The 20,996-nt window shown below is 41.5% G+C and overlaps 1 protein-coding gene and 1 pseudogene across 5 annotated transcripts in view; one reads left to right on the top strand and one right to left on the bottom strand.

Moving 5' to 3' along the window:
* Nucleotides 1–756: 756 nt before the first annotated feature.
* On the bottom strand, nt 757–12,609 carry LOC102286232 (acyl-protein thioesterase 2-like; annotated as a pseudogene).
* The window catches only part of KDM4C (lysine demethylase 4C), a 411,129-nt gene continuing 401,937 nt past the window's right edge, over nt 11,805–20,996 (top strand). Inside the window, exons 1-2 of one of the 5 annotated variants that reach the window (XM_070375866.1) lie at nt 12,023–12,135; nt 12,495–12,638. The gene's annotated coding sequence lies outside the window, so the exon portion shown is untranslated. Of the gene's footprint in view, nt 12,136–12,474; nt 12,639–20,996 lie in introns of those variants that run through there. The other 4 variants (XM_070375870.1, XM_070375869.1, XM_070375868.1 and 1 more) reach the window with 4 other exon arrangements.

Genomic DNA, 20,996 nt, shown 5'->3' on the forward strand with positions numbered 1-20,996 from the left:
GTCTGACATTTGGTGGTGTCCACTGGGAGCTTAGTTTCTTTCCCATGTGACCGTTATTCTCTAAAAGATTAGGCTGGCTTCCTTTTTTGATGGTCTCAGGGTAGCAGCATAATAAGGTGAAAGGAGAAGCTGCACTGTCTCTTAAGATCTGGTTTTGGAAGTCACAGAACATTTTTACCACATTCTGCAGATTAAATCAAGTCACAGTAAGAGTCCGGATGCAAAGAGTGGGGAAATAGATAACCTCTTGATGGAAGGAAGAGTAGTCATTGCATAGGTGCATGGGAGAAATCTGTGGTCATATTTTACAACTTATAACAGAGAATGAATATAACAAAGATCCAAGCTTTTTTTTTTTTGAGAGTTGAAGCAATTTCTTTAATTTTATTGGAATCCAGGACACAACAAGAAAAACACCCAAAACTAATGGAACAGAAGACTCCTCCCCAGCTCCCCCAGATCTAGAGTGGGGACAACGTGGGGTGAAGCAGCTGGGGGAGACCTTGAGCCTCAGTCCAGCCCTGTAGGCTCCAGGCCTGTGGGAACAGAGGGTAATGGCGAGGCAGGGCCCAGCCCCCACATCAGGTGAGGCTTCCTCGAAAGACTCATCCCCCCTAACCCGCACTCCTGCGCAGGGGCAGGGAGCCCACAGCAGCCAGAGGTCGGGCCATGGACACATTCATGACTGAGAAGCAGCTGGAATGGAGGCAGGAGACACGATTATCTGGGCAGAATCAGTTGCGGGGTGGGGTCGGGGAGGGGGGGGGGCGGCGGGGGAGGGTAGGAGGTGGGGCTTGGGAGGGCCCCATGGGCCAAACCCTGAGGTCACCGGAGAGGGCCCAAAGCAGCACTACTGAGTGAGGTCCTGAGTGAGTGGGTCAGTGGCTGGGCCCCTTTCTCCCGCTGCCTGCTGCCCCTCCAATACTGCTGCAGGGAGGGCCCCACCTCCAGGGAAATGGGATAAGAAAGCAGCCCACCCCCAGCGGCAGACAGCCAGGGGGCAGAAACCAGGAAGGAGGGCCTGGCCAGGCTTTGACCTGTCTGCCCCAGAGGCCTGTGGGAAGAGGATGGGTCCAGAAGGGTGAGAAAGGGGCTCGACTGGTTCAGATCCAAGACCGTGCCATGCATGCTGAGTCCCGTGTTAGCAGGGGGACTGTGCTGGGGGACAGCAACTCTGGTTAGACAGGAGGCAGCAGCTTCTCGAGAAACTTCTTCACAGCTGCCATCTCCTGAGGACAGGGGCTATGCGTGATACCTGGGTACGTCTTGAACTGGACCCTGGCAGGTGTGACAATGGACCAGAGCTTCTCGGCTGTCAGGGCCCCAAACCGTACAGGAACCATGGGGTCCAGCTCCCCTTGGCACTGAAGGATGGTCAGGTCCTTGGCACTACCATTGGCTGCCTGGGGGGAGGCCCGATGCAGAGGTAGCCAACAGCTCAATGCCACAGTGCCAGCCAGAGGGTGTGAGCAGGTGAGGGCTGTGTAGAGGGACAAAGCTCCACCCTGTGAAAAGCGTCCCAGGACGATCCGATTGGCAGGGATCCCATTCTTCATCTCATGCTCAATCAAGGCCTTGATATTCTCTGTTGCTTTCTTGATGCCAGCCTCATCCTCTGGCGCATCTAGATTCAGCCCCATCAGGCCAAACCAGGAGTGCATGAGGGCAGATGTACTTGAGGTGAGGGAGCCGGATGGTGGAGAGGGCGTCAGCCCAGTTGTGCCGTGTCTCCGAGTCCATTTAAAAAAATAACCTCAGCTGTTTCCTGCTCAGCTCCAGACACAGTGGCAGCGTTGGTGAGCAGGGGCACAGACATGGTGTTACCACACATATACTGCAGGGCTCCATGACTGGGGCCTCCACTCCCTGGGAGTTTCAAGACCTCTAGGGAGATTTTCCTCTTTCTCCAGCACAGACACATGCTCTTCCCCCGTCGGCTGACCCTGCCGGGACCCAAGCTATTTTAACAGTTTAAGGAGAGAAACCATTTACAACTTTATCTGAGTTATGAGAGATCAGTTATGCATGATTGGAAGAGCACTTAAGGAAGGTGAACAGGATACTTGATCACTGTAGACTGTGCAAAGTCCCTAGGAAATATAAAGCTTCAAGCCAAAAACTGAACTCATTGATCAGACAGAATTTCTTGCTGGAAATATTTGAGCATAAAAGAAAGATTAGGAGCAGTCAGGTTCAGAGGAACAGAAATATTAAAATTTAATATTTTAAATTCAGTGAGTTTGATAAAGTAGAGGGAAACTATAGAATATGAAAATACCTTATAAGGCAGAATTTTGTTCTGCAGAAAAAAAGCCTATGATTTTTTTATCTTTGTGATACTGAAAACGCTATTGCTGGAGAGATGAAGCAAACCACCTTTCTGAGAGAGAACTTAATAGAGGAATGAGTTTTTAAAAGATTGGTAATGCTAGTAGAAGTGACAGAATTCCAGCTGAGGTATTTAAAAATCCTAAAGGATGATGCTGTTAAAGTGCTGCATTCAATACGTGCAGATTTAGAAAACTCATCAGTGGTCACAGGACTGGAAAAGTCAGTTTTCATTCCAATCACAAAGAAGAGCAATGCCAAAGAATGTTCAAACTACTGTACAGTTGCACTCATTTCACATCCTCACTAGGTTATGCTCAAAATCCTTTAAGCTCAGCTTTAACAGTATGTAAACTGAGAACTTCCAGATGTACCAGGTGAATTTAGAAAAGGCAGAGGAACTGGAGATCAAATGGCTAATATGCATTTCTCCAGAAAAACATCTATTTCTGCTTCATTGACTATGTGAAAGCCTTTGATTATGTGGTTCACAGCAAACTGTGGAAAATTCTTACAGAGACGGGAGTACTAGACAACCTTACTGATCTCCTGAGAAACCTGTATGCAGGTCAAGAAGCAACAATTAGAACCGGAGGTGGAACAACTGACTGGTTCCAAATTGGGAAAGGAGTATGACAAGGCTGTATATTGTCACCCTACTTATTTAATGTCTATGCAGAGTTCATCATACGAAATGCCAGATCACAAGCTGGAATCAAGATTGCCAGGAAAAATATCAACAACCTCAGACATGCAGACAATACTGCTCTAATGGCAGAAAGTGAAGAGGGACTAAAGAACCTCTTTATAAGGGTGAAAGAGGAAGAGTAAAAAAACTGGCTTGAAACTCAGCATTCAAAAAGCTAACATCATGGCATCCAGTCCCATCACTTCATGGCAAATAGAAGAGGAAAAGGTGGAAGCAGTGACATTTTATTTTCTTGGGCTCCAGAATCACTGTGGACAGTGACTGCAGTCATGAAATTAAAAGATGCTTGCTCCTGAAGAAAATTTAAAACAGACCTAGACAACATATTGAAAAGCAGAGACATCACTTTGCCAGTGAAGGTCCATCTAGTCAAAACTATGGTTTTTCCAGTAGTCATGTACAGATTTGAGAGTTGGAGCACAGAAGAATTGATTCTTCTGAATTATGGGGCTGGAGAAGACTCTTGAGAGTTCCTTAGACTTCAAGGAGATCAAACCAGTCAATCCTAAAGGAAATCAACCCTGAATATTCATTGGAAGAACTGATGCTGAAGCTGAATATCCAACACTTTGGCCACCTGATGTAAAGAGCTGACTCATTGGGAAAGACGGAAGGCCTGGTGCTGGGAAAGATGGAAGGCAAAAGGAGAAAGGGGCTTGAGTTTGAGATGGTTAGATAGCATCACCAACTCAATCGACATGAGTTTGAGCAAGCTCTGGGAGATAGTGGAGGACAGAGAAGCCTGGCGTGCTGCAGCCTACAGAGTGGCAAAGAGCTGGACACGACTTAGTGACTGAACAGCAACAATGCTGTGAAAACCAAGTATTGTTAGAGCAACATTTTGTGGTCTCTTCCAAATTAATATACACAGTTTCATTTCTAAGATGCAGAATCCTTTAATTTCTATTATAATCAGAGACTATAAAAGTAGCAGTAGCATATCTGATGTCTCTCTCAATGAAAGGATCTTTTAAGTTTATACCTGTTAGTGATTCAGGATATCCTGTGAAATTACAAGTACTTTATGATCATTATGGAAGAGGTGTACTTAGACTGGGACCCTGATATGGTGCCAGTTAATATTCCCCTAAATTCCTCCCCTTTCACCACAGTAGATGTCTTTGTTGACTCTGGTACAAATCTCAACCCCTCTCAGGTTCACCCATCACAAGCTTACTACTAGCAGAACTTCTGTCTTCTCCTGGTTGGTTTTGACCACATTTTCCCACCACAGGGACTTTATGGGCCTAAAACTTTTCTTCTACCTTTTATTTCTGGCTCCACCTGAGGCCTAGAAGTATCTTACCTGGCCTCTACCTGAAATATATGGCTTGTTCTATGGTTATTAAACCTATAAATCCTGACCTTTCCCTTTTATCTTTAGTAATATGATTTTGCTAATTACAAATAATGCTTCTCTTAACATGTATTTTGATCTATATATACATGCAGACTTAGGGGAGGAGAAATTTCTGGGTCACAGGGTATGCATATGTTCAACTTTAACAGGCAATGCCAGTTTTCCACAGTGGGAGTGAGCACTTAAAAAATATATAAACAAAAGTATTTCAGTTAAAATTAACTTGCTGAAGATCCCTAAGCATTTTTTTTTTTTGGTGGAAAGTAAGTATTAACTTATGATGACACTTAGTTCAAATATGTACATGTATTTTTAAAAAAGCAGAATTTGTTTCTGATTTTGTCAGGGACAATTTCTCCACCAAGTAGAACATTTTGTTTGTATAATTCATACCAGAGTGCCATTTCCTAGGATATTTCAATAAAGCTTGAATGAGTGAATTAATAGTTCTTCTCCACAGATTGATGTAATAAATCAGATGCACTCCAATACATTGGAAATTATATGGCATTTAATGGCTAGATATAAGATAGACTTATTACTCCACATAATTTTTTCTGGGGTTTACAATGTAAAGCAATACACCTTCTTCCATTAAACCTCTGGCTTATACACCAAAGCAGTTGACTGACATGCACATGGTATTGTCATATGCTATCAGAAATGGACCTGCTGTTTTCCTTATTAACCAGAAGTGATGTCAACAAACTTAGGAGAAAAAATATTTTTAAATCATCCCCCTTTATATTTAAAAACAATTAAAAGCACATACCTTGTTTTATTGTGCTTTGTAGATAATGCAGTTTTTACAAACTGAAGGTTTGTGGAAACTCTGCATTGAGCAAGTCTATGGATACCATTTTTCCAATAAAATTTGCTCCCTTTGTGTCTCTGTGTTGCATGTTGGTAATTCTCATAATATTTTGAATTTTTTATTTTTGTATTTGTTATGATGACCTGTGATAAGTGATCTTTGATGTTACTGTTATAATTGTTTTGGGGCACCACAAACCACATCCCCATATAGGATGGCAAACAGTTGATAAATGTTGTGTGTGTTCTGACTACTTCACTGTCCTCCCTTCTCTCTCCCTCTCTCTGGGCCTCCCTACTTCCTGAGACAAAACACTGTTCAAATTAGACCAATCAATAACCCTACAATGGTCTTTAAGTATTCAAGTGAAAGGAAGAACTGTGTGTCTTTTTAAATAAAATATTAGAAAAGACTAAGCTCAATGAGGAAGGCATGTCAAAAGCTAAGATAGGCCAAAAGGTAGGACTCTCAAGCAAAGTAGTTAGCCAAGTTGTGAATTCGAAGAAAAAGTTCTTGAAGGAACTTAAAAGTGCTATGCTAGTGAACACACACATGATAAAGTGAAGCAGCCTTTTTGCTGATATGGAGAAAGTTTGAGTGGTCTGGAAGGAAGATCAAACCAGCCACAATATTCCCTTAAACCAGAGCTTAATCCAGAGCAAGGCCCCAATTCTCTTCAATTCCATGAAAGCTGAGAGAGGTGAGAAAGTTACAGTAGAAAAATTTGAAGCTAGCAGAGGTTGATTCATGAGGTTTAAGGAAAGAAGTCATCTCATAAAAGTACAAAGCGAAGCAGTAAGTGCTGATGTAGAAGCTGCAGCAAGTTACTCAGATGTAGCTAAGATGAAGGTGGTTACACTAAACAAATTTTCAAGGTAGATGAAACAGCCTTACAATGGAAAATGTCATCTAGACTTTTATAGCTAATAAGCAGAAGTCAATGGCTGGCTTCAAAGCTTCAAAGGAGAGAATGACTCCCTTAGTAGGAGCTAATGTGGCTGGTAACTTGAAGTTAAAGCCAATGCTCATTTACCATGTAGAAAATCCTAGGGCCCTTAAGAATTATGCAAAATCTACTCTGCCTGTGCTGTATAAATGGAAAAAGAAAGCCTGGTTGGCAGCCCATCTGTTTACAAGATGGTTGACTAAATGTTTTAAGCCCACTGTGGAGACCTACTGCTCAGAAAACAGATTACTTTCAAAATATTGTTGTTCATGGACAATGTACCTGAGCACCCAAGGGCTCTGATCCAGGGGTACAACGAGATTAGTGTTGTTTTCATGCCTGCTGACATGACATCTATCCTGTAGCCCATGGATGAAGGAGTCATTTTGACTTTCAAGTCTTATTATTTAAGAAATACATTTCATAAGCTATTGTGGTAATAGTTATCCTATGATGGATCTGGACAAAGTCGACTCATGGAAAGCCTTCTCAAAAAGATCAAGCATTCTAGATGCCATCAAGAACATTTGAGATTCATGGGAAGAGGTCAAACTATCAACATTAAGGGAATTTGGAAGAATTTTATTCCACCCCTCATGGATGACTTTGAGAGGTTTAAGACTTCAGTGGAAGAAGGAACTGCAGGTGTAGTGTTGGGAAATAGTAAAGGAACTAGAATTAGAAGTGGAGCCTGAAGATGTCGGTGAATTGCTGTAACCTCATGATGAAACTTGAATGGATAAGGAGTCACTTCTTACAGATGAACAAAGAAAGTGGGTTGTTGAGATGGAATCTACTCTGGAGAAAGGTGCTGTGAAGATTGTTAAAATGACAACAAAGGATTTATATTAGTACATAAACTTAGTTGGTAAAGCAGTGGTAGCATTTGTGAGGATTGACTCTAATTTTGGAAGAAGTTCTACTGCGGGTAAAATGCTATCAAAGAGGCTTGCATGCTACAGAGAAATTATTTGTGAAAGGAAGAATCATTTGATGTGACAAAGTTTATTGTTGTCTTATATAAAGGAATTGCCACAGCCACCCCAACCTTCAGCACTCACCACTCTGATCGGTCAGTAGCCATCAACACTGAGGCAAGACCTTCTACCAGTAAAAAATTTACAACTTACTAAAGGCTCAGATGATGGGTAGCATTTTTTAGCAATAAAGTATTTTTAAATTAAGAGTCTGTACATTTTAAAGACATAATGACATTGCATACTTAATAGACTACAGTATAGTGTAAACGTAACTTTTATATACACTAGGAAACCAAAAAATTCATTTGACTCACTTTATTGCAGGCTCTGGAACAGACCCCACATTTTCTCCAAGGTATGCCTGTATATTGTTTGCCTGCAACTAAAAAGGGTTTGAAATATCAGTATATATAGGGCTGAGATATAATATGGTTGAGAAAGCTTAAAAAAATTAAACTAACATAATTATTGTAATGGAGTATTACCTTTCATAGTGAGTTACTGACAACCCTGATAAAACTACCCAAGTAAAGGAAACAAAAAAAGAAAACTCCTTCAGTTACAGAGATTCTTAAGGGTCAATAGAAAAAGTAGCTTGGTCTCCTTTTCATTTGTTTTTCCCTTCACGTTTTCCTCTTTCTAATCAACAAAAAATTTCGTTCAATAGGAAGGGGAAGGTTCAGAAGTTTTACCCTTTGTTTAGCAAGTTAAATCAACCTGGAAAGTCCATTTGTCAAAATGGGTAAGAAAATTGCTATAACAAATACACAAAAATTAGAAAAATATATAAAAATTAACATACTATTTGAAAATCTTTAAATTTTAAATGTCACATATAAAATGCATAAACCAAACCATAAGTGTACAGCTTGATGAATTATACAATTATTATCATCCAGGTTAAAAAACAGAACATAAGCAGCACCCCAGAGGTTCCTTTCCCCTCCCCAATTGTTCCACCCCTTTCTTCTCAAAGGTAACCATTATTTTGACTTCTAACACCATAGAATAGTTTTATCTACTTTTAAATGTTATAGAAACACATTTAAAACTAGATGGATGCTTAAAAGTAGAATACATGCTGGAGTAACACAGCATGTATTCTTCTGGGTCTGGCTTCTTTCACTTAGCATTTGTGAGATTTAGCCATTCTGTTATGGGTAGCAATAATTCATTTATTTTTATTGCTGGATAGTTTTCCATTGTAGAACTGTACTGACATTTACATCTCTACTTAACTGCTAATAGATTTTTGGGTCCCTGCTTGAGCCTCATGGGTAATGCTATAAAACTTTCTGTGTATGTGTTTGATGCATGAAAGTGAAAGTGAAGTCGCTCAGTCGTGTCTGACTCTTTGTGACCCAATGAACTGTAGCCTACCAGGCTCCTCCGTCCATGGGATCCTCCAGGCAAGAATACTGGAGTGGGTTGCCATTTCCTTCTCCAGGGGATCTTCCCAACCCAGGGATCGAACCCAGGTCTCCTGCGTTGCAGGCAGACGCTTTACCCTCTTGAGCCACCAGGGAAGCCTATATTTCTACTGGTGTTTCTGTTCCCCCACACTGTCACCAGTGTTTGTCAGTTTTTATTTTTAGCCATTTCTGTAGATGCATGTTGGTATCTCACTGGCTTTATTGTGTGTTCCATGAGAGGAAGGCCACTTCTGTCCTATTCATAGCTGTATCATTATCCAAAGCCTGTACAAATAACATAAAACAGTACAAACAGCAATAATAACAATAATACATAATAAAAAGGATTGATTGAAACTGACAACTATATATACTGAGTTTGCAACTTTGGTTTAGGTATGTAGTTTTATTTTTATTTGGAAAAATAAATATTTTTTTATTGTGTTATGATTAGATGTCATAAAATAAGTTCCAATGTTTTCCTTGATGTGAGAGAAAACATAAACTACCTCATTTGTTCCCCCAGTCCCCCACCTTATGAAACACACACAGAACTGGAGGCCTAGGGAAAAAAATGACATATCACCCCCAAACTTTAATTTTATTCAAATATTTAAAAGGAAAATTAAATATTTTAAGTGGTAATTTTAGGTGTCTTTTATTAAGACATAATGGTATCCAAACTGATTGAATATTTAGCTTATACAGAGGTTTGACTCACTTCAGTGTCTATCCCCACATCCTTGGTCACCATATTCTTTTTGGCCATTGCGACTCAGACTGAAAAGCTTTGTTAATGATAAGAAATTAGTGAGGTGTTTCAGTTGGGTGGAATCATGATCCAGTTTTTATTTCAGGAGGATAATTTTGACTTGCAGTACAGAAGATGGGTTGCAGGGGTACGGGATGGGTGGAGAATGCATTGGAAGTAGGGAGATCATTAGGAGACTTCTATAATAATCCTCATAAGAGATAAATTGATCTGAGCTTCAGAACACAGGACACAGAGAACAGCTACCAAGATTTCTAATTTTGTTAGGTACTCACTATCATAGTCACTGTAACACTTTAAAAAATCATCTAAACATCTAGTATTGGTTGGTTTGTATTGTACCTATATAAGTAACAGACATGTATGTGATAATGATAAATAGAAACATTAATGAGTATTAGTTATTTAATACTTTATATTTTCAAAGGTCGAATGGACTTAAATATATTTAAAATTAGACTATATTATTTAGTAGTGTATCAATTTATCAATTTGCTGCATTATACATATTTAAAAAATTTACTAGTATTGTCTCTGAGGTGAACAGTAGTTTACATAACATAAGCTTCAAAGAAAATCTATGTTTCCATTATACAAACTCCATCTTATTACAACTGGCATTTTTAATTTCACCCAAATAAATTAACCTACTATATGGCTAAAATTTTAATTTTCATTATAATTTACAATAGAGGTATTTCAGTATAAGAAAGACACAACATTGTCTTCTGTGACATGAATCCAGTTGATTTTCTAGTAGGCTGAATTCAGTTTCCAAAACTAAAGCGCTTAATATTAATAGATTCAATGCTTTTCAGCTTTTGAAGTATTTTGACATTGTACATCACCTTCTTTAATGTTCAAAAATTCTCAAAATTAGCAAAGCTGGTATGTCACCCTCATTTTTCAGATTAAAAAAAAGCAGTCTTGATTTACTGTGTTCAACAAATGTTATTTGTGGAATATTACCTGTCTTCAAATTGTGAACGGACTGGAATTCAGGTTTCCAGACTTTTAATTTGGTGTACTAGGTTCCTAGTCCAATGCAGTATATGGCTTCCAAGGACCCCGGTGTTTAGTAGCTGTTTCCTAATCTCAGTTCAGTTTTCATATTTGTAACAAGGAGATAATACCTATTCACTGCAGGATTATAAAGATTAATTTTGTTAATATATGTGAAGCTCTTTAAACAAATATCAAGTTCACAGTAAGCCCTAAATGACTGTTATTGTTTTAGCATATACAATTGACTTGTAAGGAAGGTTGTGGTCCTCATAGTATACACAGTTGGAGAAATCCCAGTTGAGTTTACATGTTAGGGAAGTTCAGACGTGTACCTATGTGGGTAATGGAGCCTAAACCTTGTTTCAAATTTAATGACTAAAGAAACGTGGTGACCCAATAATCCCATTAGCTTTACTTAATCACCCATATTTCACCTGCCTTTGCAGTGCTCCTTCCGGTGAGAAAAAAACTTCCAGGGTGCGGTAAATGCACCTGTTCAGATATTTTAAAAAGCAAAAATCAGTGGATTGCAGTAGAAAACACAGCATATAAGACAGCCCAAGTGTGCTCAGAAGTGTAAGGTTCCGCCCAATCTTAGCCGGACGTTAGGAGAAAAACGCCACAGGGGACCCAGCTGGAGTCTCTACAGGAAGTTAAAAAAAAATTGTTCAGCTTTGCAAAACACCTGGTACTCAGCCATCTGTCTTTGGTAGTGCAAACGCTTAATTAAGGTCTGTGTGGTTCTTCCGCACATCTTGTAAGGCAGAGGTACAGCTCAGGAGTAACAAGTTGTATGTAGCAAGCTAGTTTAACTACTTTCTGAGGGGTCCGGAGGCACTTGAACTTCCTGTTACAATTCAGGCCATACTGCTGTCATCCTATGTTTCTGAGTGACCTCCATTCCTAATTCCTATTGGGGTCACCTCGGGACTCTTCAACTCAAGAGCACACCTGCGCCGGGTGGGACTTGTTCCGCGTAGGTGACTGAATTACGGGACAGTTTGACTCCTCTCGGCTAATAACAAGCTTCTTGCTTGAGTTACTTGTTAAGGGGTTGGCAGGCAGACACCTTTAGCCTACTTGGGACCTCCCATGTCGGTCTAGAGGCTCAGAAGTCTCAGCCATAAAACCCTGTCATTGCTGCCCAGCAGCAAGCCGAGACATCCTAGCCAGGCTCCTCTGGGCATTGCGAGGCCCCACCCATGGCAACGCCACTCTGACGTCTGCGCGCCGGGGACCGCCATAGGCCCGCGGCGGAGCCCTGGGCGACGTGTGGCGCGTGGACTTCATCAGGTCCAACCCTGCAGGAACCCGGTACGCGCTCCCAGGCAAGGTTTTGTGCACCTGTCTCTTCCTTCTGCTCAAGTATCTTCCCCTTCTGGGCAAAAGAGGACATGTTCCTTTCCCGAAAACACGAAGCGCGGCGGCGAGCGAACCTAGCCTAAGAACTGTGCGAAAGATTAAGCCGAAGCAAGAAGGTGCTTGGCACCTTTAAGCAGTTTGGAAGTTCACGTGACCCACCAAGTGCCGGGCCCCAGCGGTCACGTGACGACGCGCGCGCCCTCGCGCAGGGAGAGCCGGCTGGCCCCGTGCGCGCGCCTTCGCCGCTGCCTCCCAGCCCTGGACGGGAGGGTGAGGAGCGGCGGAGTGATCGGGCGACTGGGGCCGGGTGCGCGTGCGCAGCAAACAGCTGTCACCCAGTGCGGAACAAGTCTTCCAAATTTCCCAAATCTCCCTGGGCCGGAGGCCACCGTTTTCCTTCTCATCTTCCTCCTCGGGGTCGTGTCCTCGCCCCCGCCCGCGCGCCAGGTAACCGCTTTTCCGGAGTCCGGGGGATGGGGCCGGTGGGGGGAGGGGCCCGGGCGGTCTTCCCGGTACTGTCCCGCTCCGCGCGGGGCAGCAGGGGGTGCCGGCGTCTGGCAGAGCGGAGACGCCGGGCCGGAGACGCTCGGTCCGCGGACGCCGTGGCTGTCACGCTGGCGAGAGAGTGGCCAGCCATGGTCGCAGGGCTGGGAAGCGGGAGCCAGTGACAGCCTGCTCCGGCCCTCGCGGGGGTTCGGTCCCCGGGCTAGCCGTTCTCCCGGGGACCGGAGTCGGGGTCGCGCTCGGTGGAGCAGAGGAGCGCGCGGTGGTTCGGAAATGCCGACTCCTTACCTTTCCCCTTCCAGCCCGGTCTGCGGCGGACTCCGGGGAGGCCGGGCCTGGCGCGCCCCTCGGGGCCATTTCTTCCCTGGGACTGTCTCGACCCGCGACGTGAGGGTGAAGGCTCCTCTCCAGACCACCCCACCGTAGGCAGCTTACCCCTCTCCTGGGTTCGTCCTTAGCCCCTGTGTCTGTCCTTTTGGTTTTTCCGGTGTGGGGCCATTTCCTCCTGCAGTGCTTCTTGCCGTGATGCGGTGTAGACAGTGGGTGCTTAATAAATATAAGTCGGATCGGGTCGCGTGGAATGCTAGGCATGGCACGTGGCGAGGGGTGGGAATGTGAAGAAAGGAGCCAGGTAGGCTGGGGCTCCCGGCTCGAGCTTGGGGTTTTCCTCTGGGCTAAGCCAATGAAACCAGCAGGGCTCGATTCGGATGCTTTCCGGGTGAACTCGGAGCCAGTCTTCCCTTGAGCTGCAACCACGCACGTCTGCACGGTCTGGCTTGGTTGTGGGCGATGCCTGGGAGGTTTTTTGTCTGGTTCCTCCCCCCTAGAGAAGAGGGGACAAACTTTTTTTTTTTTTAAAGCAGTTGGCAAATTACCCTGCGGGATGATTTATCAACCGCTGCTTCGTAAGTATAGGTTAAAAGTTGCAATCGTTCCACCCTTACCCTCGTGGAAGTTTCTTGGTAGGGTCGGTTCACCTACGTTCAGACCAAACTTTGCTCCATTTCACCCACTTGAATTTGCAGTATTTTTTTTTTTTTTTTAAATCTCAGGAAACTCAGCTTCGCTGTTTCTTTGACAACAGTTACAAATATTCTACTTTCAAAATGTCGTGGTTGAAAATAAGTGTCTTTAAATCTTAAAGATCCATTTTTACTTCGTAGCACTCAGTTCTTTTTGATCTTTAGTCACGTTCTCCCACCTTTCTAGTCCTTTCCCAAACCCCCAGGCTTTGTTTTGGAATGTATTTCATGGTAATTCGGGTTTTTAAGGCCCTCTTTCTTCCAATTTAAGGTGCTGTGAAAAGTTTGCACATTAGAGCACCCTCACGAACTTGACAGTACAATTTAAATAGTAGAGTTGTTTCATTTTATTAGCAGACTATAATCTGTTGCTTTTGTAAAGTTAAAAACGTATTTTAAACATTGCACGTGCACAGATACAACAGGTACAGTCCATTGCTGTCAGTCACATTCCATGAGAATGCAGATTTCAAGAGACTGGGAACAGGTACTTAATTTCTTAGACTTTTCAATTTAAGGACGAAAATCTGTTATATTGAGTTCTCTTCTGGACATCTTAATCACCCAGGAGTAAGTTAAGTGTTCCTGGGGCACAGTCTGAATTCTTTGCATTTCTCATTGTTTTCTAATTGCTTGTTGACTGACTTTTCTATTGTAGTAGAAAGGTATAGTCTGAGCACAGGTTTTGTGTGTGATTGAATGTATTTTCTTTGTTTTGTTTCCAGCAGTTTGCCATAGTGCCCCAGGTGCTCCAGATACCCTCTTTCTTAATAAAAGCTTTATTGAGATATAATTCACATACTGTGAAATCCACCTATTTAAAAATGGATTTTTCCCCATGGTTTTAGTATATGCATCGAATTGAGCAACCATTAGCACAGTCCATTTTAGACCTTTTTTTTTTTAATCACCTCAGAATTCGTTTCCAATTAGTTATTGTCCATTTCTTCCAAATCCAGTCTCCACCCCAGCCCCTAGGCAGTGACTTGTCTGTTTTGTGTCTTAATGACTTGCCTATTCTGGACTTTACATATAAATGTTAGCATATAATACTTGGTCTTTTGTGGCTAGAATTTTTTCACTTAGCCTAATATTTTCAAAGTTCATCCATGTTATAGCATGTTTCAATAGTTTATTCATTTTTATGGCTAATATTCCATTGTATGGATATGTCACATTTTGTCTGTTCATTGGTTTATGGACATTTGGGTTGTTTCTACATTTTGTCTGTTATAAATAATGCTGTGAACATCCACGAACTGGTTTTTGTATGGATGCATTTTTTAAAAATTTTGTTATTTTACTTGGGTATATAGGTAGTAGTGGAATTGCTGGACTAAACATTTTCTCTTGAATGAGTGAATGAGCAAGTAGGGATAGGAGTGTTGAGAGATGCTTCCTCCAAGGCTTTGAGGGTCCTGTTTTGGCTCTTTCCTGTTCTACCAAGCAAAGACCACTTCTTAGAGGCAGAATTCTCTGTGTGTGGCATTGTCCTGAGTTTAGTGCTATGTTTTTCTTGTGTGGATGTCATCAAGATCGTCCGTTTCTGTTAGCCCAGTGTTTTTTGTGTATGTAACAGTCATAATGATTATTTCCTTGATACTGATGTATTTATTGTATGTTATTAGAGATATAAAATATGTATATTCCATGCTCTTTAAACTCAGTGTCTGATGCAGTGCTTTCAATCTTTTAAAGTTTGTATTTTCTCTTTTTGGTAATATGAATACTTAATGCTTCTCTCCCTGCCTTCATTTCTTTTCTTTTCTATAGACCCAAGCCTTTTTTATTTCTATATGAGTTTCCTGGGAGCTGTGACATAGTTAAAGTCACTGTATTTTCCTTATTTTTACCAATCCAGAAGGTTTTATGGAGCCTAAAGGATACATTTAAAATATTGGATTATTATCTTTTTCTCCTTGCAGCTTCACCCACCTCTCCACTCCCCAAGATAACCCTTTATACCGTTTGGGAGAGGATGCTGGTCCTTTTAAGTCCACACTTGCAGGGCCTAATCCTTTCCCTACCTGAGTAATTGGGACAGTTACTTTGAGAAGTCTGTCTACTTTGCTTCTCTTTCAGTGGCCTCACATGTTCTTTCCCCAAGGATCAAGTTCTCTCAGCCCTAACCAGGCTTTGCCCAGCCAGTCTCCTCCCTCTCCACAGTTCCTTGGCTGGTTGGGGCTCATGTTCCCTCTGCTTCCACTACTACTGTAACAGCCTGTGTTCTTTGTCTTCTTAATTACAACTTATCCTTCAGATAGCTCAGCTCAGTTATCCCTTTAAATTAGTCTTTTTTCAATCCCATACCAGTCATAGTCGTGTTCTGTAATCTCATTTATAGACTTAAACAGTTACACCATCAGTTGTGTATCACTCTTTACTTTCTATCCCCATGTATGTACAGAAAAAGTTGCACGTGAAATATTGAAAGTGGTTACTTCCAGGCAATGGGAATATGGTTAATTTGTCTTCTTTGTGTATATGTGCATCTTTGGATTTTTCTCCTGTGTATCACTAGGACCTTTATGAATAGAAAAAACCAAATCCATATTTTTAAGAAAATCTGTTCTCTAATAAACCATGTTTATTATTAGACTTTAGAGGAAAAAGAAAAATCATCAGTAATTGCCATTTTAACTTTTTTTTTTTTTGATAACCTCGATGAGATTTTACTATAGCTTTTCAACATAGAGCTTTTATTACATTTTGATTCTTTCTATATTTAGGGACATTTAGGGATTGGTGAGGTTGCCTAGGGATGATCTTCCCTAGAAGATTGAAATTAAACTGATTCTTATGAATAGAATCTAGCATCTGTTTGAATAGGAGAGCTAAGTTTGTGTTAAAATAACTTATTTCCCCTTTTTCCCCTGAGAAATGCCCTTAATTATACATTTGTATGTTCCATAGTAGTTTTTCCTTGAAGAATTGCTTATTATTTGTGCCATTTTCCTTATTTTTGCTGGATGGTTTATTTTGCCTAGGAGTGGGTACTTGTCTTCAATAGATAACCTGTATTATGTGCCATGCACTGTGTTAGATAATGGGCATATTGTAAACACAGTAGAAAAATGATTCCTTACTAATTCATTTGGGCTCCAAAATCACTGCAGATGGTGACTGCAGCCATGAAATTAAAAGACGTTTACTCCTTGGAAGAAAAGTTATGAGCGACCTAGATAGCATATTGAAAAGCAGAGACGTTACTTTGCCAGCAAAGGTCCGTCTAGTCAAGGCTATGGTTTTTCCAGTGGTCATGTACGGATGTGAGAGTTGGACTGTGAAGAAAGCTGAGCGCCGAAGAATTGATGCTTTTGAACTGTGGTGTTGGAGAAGACTCTTGAGAGTCCCTTGGACTGCAAGGAGATCCAACCAGTCCATTCTGAAGGAGGTCAGCCCTGGGATTTCTTTGGAAGGAATGATGCTAAAGCTGAAACTCCAGTACTTTGGTCACCTCATGCAGAGTTGGCTCATTGGAAAAGACTCTGCTGCTGGGAGGGATTAGGGGCAGGAGGAGAAGGGGACGCCAGAGGGTGAGATGGCTGGATGGCATCACTGACTGGATGGACGTGAGTCTGAGTGAACTCCGGGAGATGGTGATGGACAGGGAGGCCTGGCGTGCTGCGATTCATGGGGTTGCAAAGAGTTGGACATGACTGAGTGACTGAACTGACTAATTCATGAAAGAGGATTATTTTGGATGTGACTCTTTAAAAGTTACGTTGTTGCTCTATGTTTTCAGATATACAGTGGCTTCAACTCCTGTGGTTTTTATGAATTGGTCTTCCATATAAACTTTAAAACATTTTAAATTTAATTTTTGCTTTATATTGGATGAACTTGGGCAAACACTGGGAGATAGTGAGGGACAGGGAGGCCTGGCGTGCTTGGAGTCCATGGGGTCACAAAGAGTTGGATACGACTTACTGATTGTCAACAACAATAAATATTTGATTTACAATGTTGTGCTAGTTTCAGGTGTATAGCAAAGTGATTCAGTTACATATATTTATTCTTTTTCAGATTATTTTCACATGTAGGTTATTACAGACTGTTGAGTAGAGTTCTGTGTGCTATACAGTCATATTCGTATGTGCTCCATTGTGTCCGACTCTTTGCAACTCTGTGTACTGTAGCCCACCAGGCCCCTCTGTCCATTGAATTCTCCAGTCAAGAATACTGGAGTGGGTTGCATTTCCTACTCGAGTGGAACTTCCTGACCCAGGGATGGAACCCATGTCTCTTATGTCTTCTGCATCGGCAGGCAGATTGTTTACCACTGTGCCACCCGGGAGGCCCTTAAGTCCTTGTTGATTAGATAGTTGATGTATAATAGTGCATGTATGTTAATCCGAACCTCTTAGTTTCTGCGTCCCCGCCCCCGCTCCACTTTTCACCTTTATAAGTTTGTTTTCTAAGGCTATGAGTCTATTTCTGTGAGTCTTTAAAGTAAAATATATTCTAGATTCTTCTAGTTTGTATTATAAGTTACTGTGGGAAAATAAGGAGCAGAATAATGTATCCTCAAATCCCTTTTGTTGATGACTTTATTTTTGTATATTTCTGTCCAGTTTTAGTTGTTAATTTGGCATCTCTACTTGTTAACAACAGGCCAAACTGTGATCAGTGATCTTTTCTCTCAGCTCTGCTCCTCTGAGTTTTTCATCCTTCTCACCACATTTTAGCAGTTAACTTGGGAAACCTGAGAGTTATCCCAGACACCTCATGGCTTACTCCTTGCTTTTTTTTTTTTCCTCAGTCCTTGCTTTTGTACCATCACCAAACCTTGTCACTTCTGCTTAGATCTTCTAGGGTCTATCTGGTACCATTTCTGTATTCACTCCAGCTCCCTTGATATCTCTTCTCTACTCAGTAATCTTTTAAAATGCAAACTGTATCATTCTAATGACCCTCAGGACATTTAAAATTCCTGCATTATCTCTTCCTACTCCAAGCTCCTCCCTAAGCCTTATTTAGATGGTTCTGCCTTTCAACCCACTAGCTTTTCGTTTCCCCATTCTATACAGACCTTTGCTGGAAGTGCCATTTTCTTATTTTAAAGGTTTAATTAATTAAGCAGTTTGGCTCTGGTGAGTGTGTGTTGCTGCACGTGGGCTTCCTCTGGTTGCGGAGGGTGGGGGCTTCTGTTCGTTGTGGTTGTGTGGGCTTCTCGTTGGGGGGCTTCTCGTAGGCGCGCGGGTTTCAGTAGTCGTGGTGCAGTCTTAGTCGCCCTGCAGCATGGGGGAATCTTTCCAGACTGGGATTGAACTGATGTCTCTTGCATTGCAAGGCAGATTCTTATCTGCTGCACCACCAGGGAAGTCCCTGATTGTGCCATTTTCTGCCAGGCAGATTTTTCCTTCCCGCTTCCTTTCCGAGTACATCTTTCTGGTCTGCTTGAGTGCAGTTTCTTAGACAATCCTGACCAGTCACCCTACCTCTTCCTCAATCTAAATCAGCTTCCCTAATGACAAGCAATCTTAATTTACTTAACTTTTTCCTTCCATAACATTTAGCAGTATATAATTTTATATTTATGCAATTATTTGATAATTTGTTTCTAAACTGAAAGAATTCTACAAGGGCAGGGACCAGGTATTTTTATTTCACTTATATCACACCAGCGCTTTGTTGTTTCACAGGCATTATAGTACAGGTGCTCAGTAAACCTTTGTTATACAAATTAATGGTATTTACATACATGACAAAATTCAGGAAATTAAAATCAGGCACACGGTAGGAAATATGTTTTACGCATCCTGACCCCCTCCCCACGTGTAAAACTGAAACAGGAATTCCACAGAACAGTACTTTGCCGCCTGTACTGTACTCTGATATTTTCTGTTGTTCTGTTTCACATGTTATAAAAAGACTGATAGATACCATCTACTAGCTCAGGTAGGCCTGCTGACTGCAGTTTGAATAGCAGAAATTTAAGGCAATCCTAGGGAAATGCTTCATTTCCATTAGCCCCTCCCCACCTTTTAAACACAATTAAGTATTTTCTCCGTCTTGTCTGATGAAGTATAGCTTTAAATACGACCTCCCAACCCCCTCCGCACATTTAAAATTAGCTATTGCTGAAAGCTAGTTTTTCTTAGACGTTCTGGCCTCCCTCATTCTCAGAGGAGGGTTGCTTAAGGTCAGATTGAGAACAATCTACACCTGACTTATTTAGGTCTTCTCTTCTGAGTTTTTTCTGGGCCACTAATAGCCAGCACTCTTTCACCCTGCTTCCCTGAGCTCATTAGAGGTGTGTTTTAAGGCTGGCCGCTCATCAATTTTGTTTTCTGAATTTCTCACAAACCAACAAAAAAAGATTACAGAAACGAAAACACAGGGATCAAGGCAAACCAGTAAGTATTTGTGAACGTATGAATTAAGGAGCCTGGCTGGGCACCCGTGTCGCATTCAGCTTATCACTCCTGCTGATTCCTAGGGCTGTGATTCTCGTTTGCTCACTTTTCAAAACCGTGTGGAAAAGGCTTGGTGCTGTTTAGCCCCACCATGAAATGTTGATCTCCACTCTCTTTTGCCAACTACATATTGGAAATAACCTAAGTGCCAAGCACAGGGATATTTTAACTGAACTCTATGCTGTGACAGAACTTTTGGGGGATTTCATATTCCTGTTCTCATTTTCAGCGTTGCAGGTTCAGGAATCTGAACTTTTCCCAGTGATCCAGAGTATGTCAGGCATTGGAGGACTAAAGTCCTCAGTGTCACTCCCTTATCAAACTCACAAGAACCAGAACTCAAACCCAAGGCATACATGTTCTTTGTTCTTCAGGGCTCTTTCTGGAAAGTCTGGCCTGTGGGAAACACATTATTTGATGACAGGCAGGTCCTGAAGGTGGATGTTGCAAGGAGGCATCATCTGGATGGGGTATTTTCTACCTGCTGGGCTTCTCTTGACCCTTAGAAGTACTCACTTCTGAACATTCTTCCTGCAGATCCATTTTTCCTGTTGAAGGATGTTAAAGAAGAAAGCAAATTCCTTCACTTTGGCTCTCTTTTTATCTCCATCTTTTAACTCCTTTTTTCCACTAGACATTTAACTTCTAGTCCTGAGGACATCCCTTTGTTTCTCTGATTGGACGTCAGTCTCATTGCTTTGATTCTGTTTAGGGAGTCCATCAGGTACTCAGCAAGGTCACAAGCATCCCTTTGACTGGTACTGTTGAGGCTTATTTTTTTTCCCCTGCTGGTAGCATATCTCATTCATTTTGCTTTTATTTAATTTTCAAAAGGAAGCCTTATCTAAAATTTGGTCACTTTACTGAGAACTGTCAGCCTACAACATTCAGGCAGCTCTCATTTAGCAGGAAGAATCAGGCTCTGAGATAGGGAAATTCATTTTTCATGCCTTTTTGATAACTTTGTTTTTTTATTTAAAATTATTATTTATACTCATGTGTAAAGAAATATTTATTATTTTAATAATAATGCAATGCAAGATATACAACAGTGTATAAAATTAAGAAGGTATAAATGGGTAAAATGTACATATTCTCACCTTTGGCCATCAGATAGGCATTTTTTTTTTTTGGTTAACCATCGTTAAAACTGTTTCTTTTAGGGCTTTTTAGACATAGTCTATATATTCTTTATAAGATACTCTATACAACCATATATAGATATTCTATATATATAGATCGATCTATAGATATAAATATAGATAAGATATTCTATACAACATTATATTCTATACAACCTGGGAAGCCACGGCTCAGTAGATAAAGGATCTACCTGCAGTGCAGAAGACGAAGGAGATGCAGG

The sequence above is a fragment of the Bos mutus genome, chromosome 8 (assembly GCF_027580195.1).
Source record: "Bos mutus isolate GX-2022 chromosome 8, NWIPB_WYAK_1.1, whole genome shotgun sequence".
Classification (NCBI taxonomy): Eukaryota; Metazoa; Chordata; class Mammalia; order Artiodactyla; family Bovidae; genus Bos; species Bos mutus.